At 49.8% G+C, this 5,710-nt stretch overlaps 1 protein-coding gene across 1 annotated transcript in view; it reads left to right on the forward strand.

Annotated features, from left to right (window-relative positions):
• The first annotated feature begins 279 nt into the window (after positions 1–279).
• Positions 280–5,710, forward strand: part of PPP2R5D (protein phosphatase 2, regulatory subunit B', delta) — a 26,988-nt gene continuing 21,557 nt past the window's right edge. Inside the window, exon 1 of the mRNA XM_010188969.1 lies at positions 280–315. The gene's annotated coding sequence lies outside the window, so the exon portion shown is untranslated. The remainder of the gene's footprint in view (positions 316–5,710) is intronic.

A 5,710-nucleotide genomic window follows, 5' to 3' on the forward strand; every position in this document is an offset into this window, starting at 1 on the left:
CGGGGTGACCCGACCGGGATGCGCCCCTGCCGTGAGCGCCCGCTGCCGGGGAGGCGTTCAGGGTGCCCTTCTCAGGGGAAAAGGGCTGGGAGTTACCACCCGAAGCAGGGCTCGCTGCAGGGGTGGAGGTGGGGTGGGTCTGTGGTAGTGCAGGACTGCACTCTGCAAAGAGATGCTGAAATTCTGCACAAGGTGAAATCTGCTCTGAACGTGTTTTCATCCTTTCAGGAGTCTCCAAAGTCTACCAAAAGCACCACAAAGCCCGGCAGCAGCAGTAGTAGTGGGAAGGATGGTGGGACAGAGAATTCGGAAGAGGTAAGGCTTTCACCTTGGGTACAGCAGTGAGCGCGTGCAACCCATCTTTGAGGAGGGATGACGTCTTTCATTCTGGTTACCTCCAGCTGCTCTGCCTGATAACACATGTCACAAGGATCCTAAAGAATGAGAGAGGACAGCAAAGACTGAAGTCAGGATGAGGTTAGTTGTCCTTGAAAGTTGGCCCAAAGGGAGTGATGACTGTGGGAGAGACAGGATGAGTCTCATCCCCTACAGCCCTGCAGAGAGAGATTTGGCATAAAGCTGATGGCGAGCGCTGCTCACGGAGATGGCAGAGCATGGTGAAGTTGGCCGCAGAGCAGGAAGAGCCACGGTTATCAGGGAGGAGGAAGCCTCACAGACGGGAGCAGCTTCCTTGCTCCTGTTAGAGCAAAGCGCAGTAAACTCCGTTGTCACCTTGTGTCAGAGTGGGAGTGCGGTGAGAAGCAATGGGAAAGGAACGTGTTCTTCTGAGGCATTTTCTGGGGGAGTGAGATTAGGAACTAATGGGTAGGACACCTGAAGGAAGAACAGAGGTAAACTGCTGGAGATGAAATGGTTCTCCTGTGCTATAATGGCCTTGTTGCTGAGCACAACATTACTCACAAGAAGGGAGTCTATTCCCAGCTGTGCAGAGTCTCGTTCACTCACAATTTTGATGTTGCCAAGGTAGATGCGATAGGATGGCTTCAGCGGAAGATGACAATATGACAAGGTGTGCTTAGAATTAGCAAAAAATTGGGTAGACTGGAATTTTTCTGCTAGACTTGAGTTTGTCCAGCACTCAAGCTGTGTGACTGTGGACTTTGAGACTTGGCTCAGAAGAGCGTTGTCTGCATGTCCGAGGAAGCATGCAAATGTGTAGGGTTTATTTTTTTTTAATACTGCAGTTTGGCAAACGAGCTGTGCCACTTCTATGTCCATAGAAGCCTTTGTGCTCGAGTCTTGTCTGGAATACGTTGCACTTGTAATTTGGAGGACTGGGAATAGGAGGCATGTAAGGCTAATGAAGACTAGGAAGAAATCTGTAGTTCAGTGGGATGGTCATAGTCAAAATAAGGTTGTTTTAGAGTCTCCTTTAAAGCACAGGTCTATGTTGTAGAGCCTCAGAAAATATTCCTACTGCTAGCCACTCGGTTTCAGGGTCCAAGCTGTGCTCATGCCTAACCTGCTGTGTGGCCAGCAAGGAATCAGAAGCTGACTTTGTTTGCCTTGGAGCAGGTAGCACTTCTGTAGGTCCACTTTTTATATCTTATCCTGGTCTTGGGCTCTGCCCATTTTATTTTTCGTATGCAGCTGAAAACAGAGCTGTCTGCTGACTGCGAGGAAGTGAGGGAAATCCTGCCTGGGCATCACGGGGTCAGGCTTACCTCTTATTTCTTTGGCACTTTTTGTCTGCTGAGTTCACAGCTCTGGGAAGAGGAAGGAATTCCTAGGTCTTGCAATGCCATGGTGACGGATAGCCATCAAAACAGCACTCTGGTGTCCCCATCCAAATCAGCAGTGGGCTGTGGTGCTGCTCTCCTACTGCAGTAAGAAAGGAAGAATAGCGCAGGCTACAAGCCTCCTTCTGTGACCTGAAATGTCACATAATGTCTGGTTGTGCCTGGGTGCAGAAGAAACTTCAGAGTGATGCATCTAACCTTCCCTCCCACAAAACATACCCAGCCACTTCCTCATACTCCAAGCAGAATCCAGCCCTTTAAGATGGAAAGCTGGATCTCCTTTGATCATAGGAACAGAGAGCAGAGCAGAAAGGAGACACCTCTGCAGTGTGCACTGCCACAGGTCTCTTCTCCCTTTCCCTGTTGAGTTTGCAGTGAGGTTTGTTCTCTCTCGGTGCTTTCCTGTCTCTGGACTGCTCGGCTGCAGAATGGAAGAGAGTTCTTTGCTTGATAAGAAGAAATGTATACCAGTTTGAATGCGATTTTCCTGCTCTTCAGGAAGCACAGAAAGGTATTTTGACTTTCACATTGGGGGACAGTGAGGAATTTGGTAACGTGTGCTGGGAGCGAGACCCGTTCCTCATGTCAGAAGTAGGAGGTGGTTTTTGACTCGTGAAGCACCAGGAGTGGTGTTTCTTGGTGGGGTTGATGGGCTGAGCATAGCCTAGATGCCTCTGTTGCCATGGTGAGAGTTTTGTGCCCTGTAAATTCCTCCATGGGGTTGTGGTTTGGTTGATAGCCTTTTCTAGAGTGAAAGTTTTGTGCACCCAAAAGAATATTTTTCCTATCTCAATAGATGCTTAATGGGCTTGCAGCAGGAGGGCAGCATTTGGGTGGCCCTCTTCCAGTATGGGCTTTCCTTGCTCACATCATGCTTCAAGGAACAGGGGAGGACTCAGCCCTAATTTATCCTGGTACCAGAAAGTTGCGACTTGTTTTGCGGGCAAGTTGTCTGGCTGGTAAATCTTGTTGAAGAGCAGCTCTGGTTTGACAGATCTGAGCAAGGGCAGTGGACAAGGATCTCCTGTGGGGATCTCTATGGAGGGAGATGAGGGTAGAAGTCAGTCAGAAACCCTTAAGCATAGTGCTTTGTTCTCTGCAGCGAAGGAGCTTTTAGTGGAGCTGATTTGAAAGGGCAGATATGTTCAAAAGCAGATGTATCCCCACAAAGGAAGGCAAGTGCTTGATCTCCCTCATAAGTACAGAGGTAGCACAGTGCTCTTTTAGATGCCCATCTTAGGGTGAAGATATCGGAGGTGAAGAACCAACAGAGCTTGGCCAGCCTCTGGCTTTGGTGGGGCAGTTTGCTTAGGAAGAGACAGGGACAGTGGAGGAAAACACACGAGCAGAGAGTGGGAAATAAAAGGTTTGTTTCGCTCATTCCCTCTGAGAGGGAGAGAATTTCTGCATGGCTATTTTAAGGACAAAAAAGAAATAATGTCAGAGACCAAGGCAGCATTGCATGAGAGGATGAGTTACTCCTCCTGGCCAGAAAGACTGAGAGAGGCAGCTGGGTGGGGAAGAGAGTTAATGACCTGGAAGTGGGAGCAGGGATTAGCAGCAGCAGTAAAGAGGAGAGGGGAGTTGCTCTACAGCCTCAAGGGCAGCTTGGAGCCTCGCTGATGAGATGTGCAACTCTGGGAGAGGGTGCTCCTTTTCACTGAGCTGCTGTATTACATGTTTTGCAGATATCTCCATGGGGCTTGTTACTGCAGTACCTGAAGTTCATTATTCAGAGACGGGTGTTACAGTGTGTCGATGTTACTTCTGAGGCAGAGCTTGATTTTAATAGGGAAGCTGTGTAACAGCAGACAAAGAGAGCAGGTACTGACTTGAGGGATGGGAAGGGAAGAGTCATCTGAGGAGGAGGAGCTCAGAGCAGATCTGGGCTGAGAAGCTTAGCAAGCAGGGGATGCTCCAGGGAGCAGTGAGGCAGAAGGGCTTTCCGAGTGGCGATGTACCCAGCTGCGGTAGGAGTGCCTGCAGAGGTGAGGTCATGCATGAGGAGGAGAGCGGAGGAGATGCTGGCACAGCTCAGCGCAGCTGGGGAAGACGGTCTCTGGCCTTGTGAGCCCAGGGTGAAGAGAAGCCGCACAAAGTGAGCCCAAGGCCTGGGGCTCATTGACTTGTGCAGGCAAGTTGCTAGCAAGGAGGAGAGGTGGTGGGAACCGGTGGGGAGGAAGTGCTGTGAAGCCAGGAAGCCCGTGCTTGGGGGAGTTCAAACACGGTTGCAAGTAGGGCTGTCCCGTCCTGTTGGCACAAGCAGCCGCTCCACCGCAGCGGGAAAGGTGGGGCTGCTGCACCGCGCTTGGGCGAACGGCTTTGTGCTGTTCTCCGGTCGCTTCAGTGCACGCAGTGTAAGAGCCGCTGGCAAATGGTGTCTCCCAAGCAGCTGGCTTTGCCACGGTGGTGTGAGCCCTACCTGTCAGGAGGGGGCTGAGCCCGATCAGGTAGATGTGTGCCTGCAGCCATGTAATGGTCAGTTGGTGATGGTGCTGGGCAAACATTCTGTGAGGCTGATAAAGCTTTCAGTTTTAGCAACCTGCTGTGTTTTCAGGGATGGACACTTCAGAGAAGAAAGTGTTAGAAAGCTTAAAACAAGCTGCTTCTGATTCATGTGGCCAAGGTAGGAGGTGTTGAAGGCAGAAGGACAGCAGGCCTGCCACGGGAAGCAACTCCTGAAAGCGAGTATTCAGCTTGATGCCAGAAAGTCCATATAGAAGCAATCCATCCTAAAACCCTCTGAACACTGCCGCATAAGAGTATAACTGACACTTGGATATTGTTTTAAAAACTTAGTTGTGTGATTTTTGCATGTGTATGTCTGTTTCTTAAATAATGAGCAGTTAAACCTGAAGCTTCATTCTGTCTCTCTTCACATCAGCTCTTGAAGGCTGTCGAAGTTGGTGGCAGTGACTTTTCCAGGCCGCTAATGAAGGCAGTGTTGCCACAGCCTGTTAGCTTGTGGTACACACACTATTTGCCTGTGGCATTTTTGGGTGGGTGGGGAGTGCACAGCCATGTCCCATCGGCTAGGAGGACCCACGTGTCCTTCTTCCCTTGGTGTTACCTGTGAGGCCACCGATGCATCTTTTCTTTCTCTCTGTACCATCTTTTCTCCATGGTGGCTCAGCGTTTAGATTTTGCCCTTCTTCCCTGTGGAAGGAAAGTGCTGCAGAGTAGAGGACTAGCCTGTCCAAAAGTGTCTGGACAACGTCTGAGTGGCTTATGCTGCCCTGATACTCAAATATTCAGGGTAAGGAATGAATTTCTTACTCTTGGAAGCTTGCCAGCAAGGATTCAGCCTGACTTAATTGAGGGAGACCACTGTTCAGGATAAGTTGCATCCAATTTGTAGTCTGGGCCTGCTTTGTCTGGCAGACACGGCTGTTTTCATCATAAAACTAATCTTTCTCCCTCTTCTCATCATGGGACAATGCGTGCTACCTGAAAGGAATCAGAACAAATCTAAACTGAAGAGAGTTCAAATCTTGGTTTCCTCCCACCTTGGCTTAGAGCTGAGCTTGAAAGAGAACCACTTGAGATTTCCTTCAAGCAGAGCCAGACCAGAACTAAAATATTTCAGATTTCTGTTTCAAAGTGATGGCTTGACAAAACAGTTGGTGTTTCGTGTTGGGAGCTGTTTCTCACAGGGGTCTTTGCACTTTCTCTACACATCCTAATTTGTAGACCAGTGTCTCCTTATAGGCAGCTTTCCCTATTCCTACTTTGCTGCCTCCCCTCATGCTGCGGGTGCATTAACTCTTGCTCTTGCACTGTGGTGCTGTGCTGCGCCTCTTTGGAAACCATCAGGACTCAGTTCAGTGTAAGTACTGTGCAGGGTAAGAGGCAGCTCAGCTGCTTCTCACAGGAGGAGACCAACCATATCTCATTTGGAGGAGAGCTCTGATGAGCTTCTGCACTGCTGGTGCTTTCCCTCAGATTCCTGC

The sequence above is a fragment of the Mesitornis unicolor genome, unplaced genomic scaffold (genome assembly GCF_000695765.1).
Source record: "Mesitornis unicolor isolate BGI_N332 unplaced genomic scaffold, ASM69576v1 scaffold46747, whole genome shotgun sequence".
Lineage (NCBI taxonomy): Eukaryota > Metazoa > Chordata > Aves > Mesitornithiformes > Mesitornithidae > Mesitornis > Mesitornis unicolor.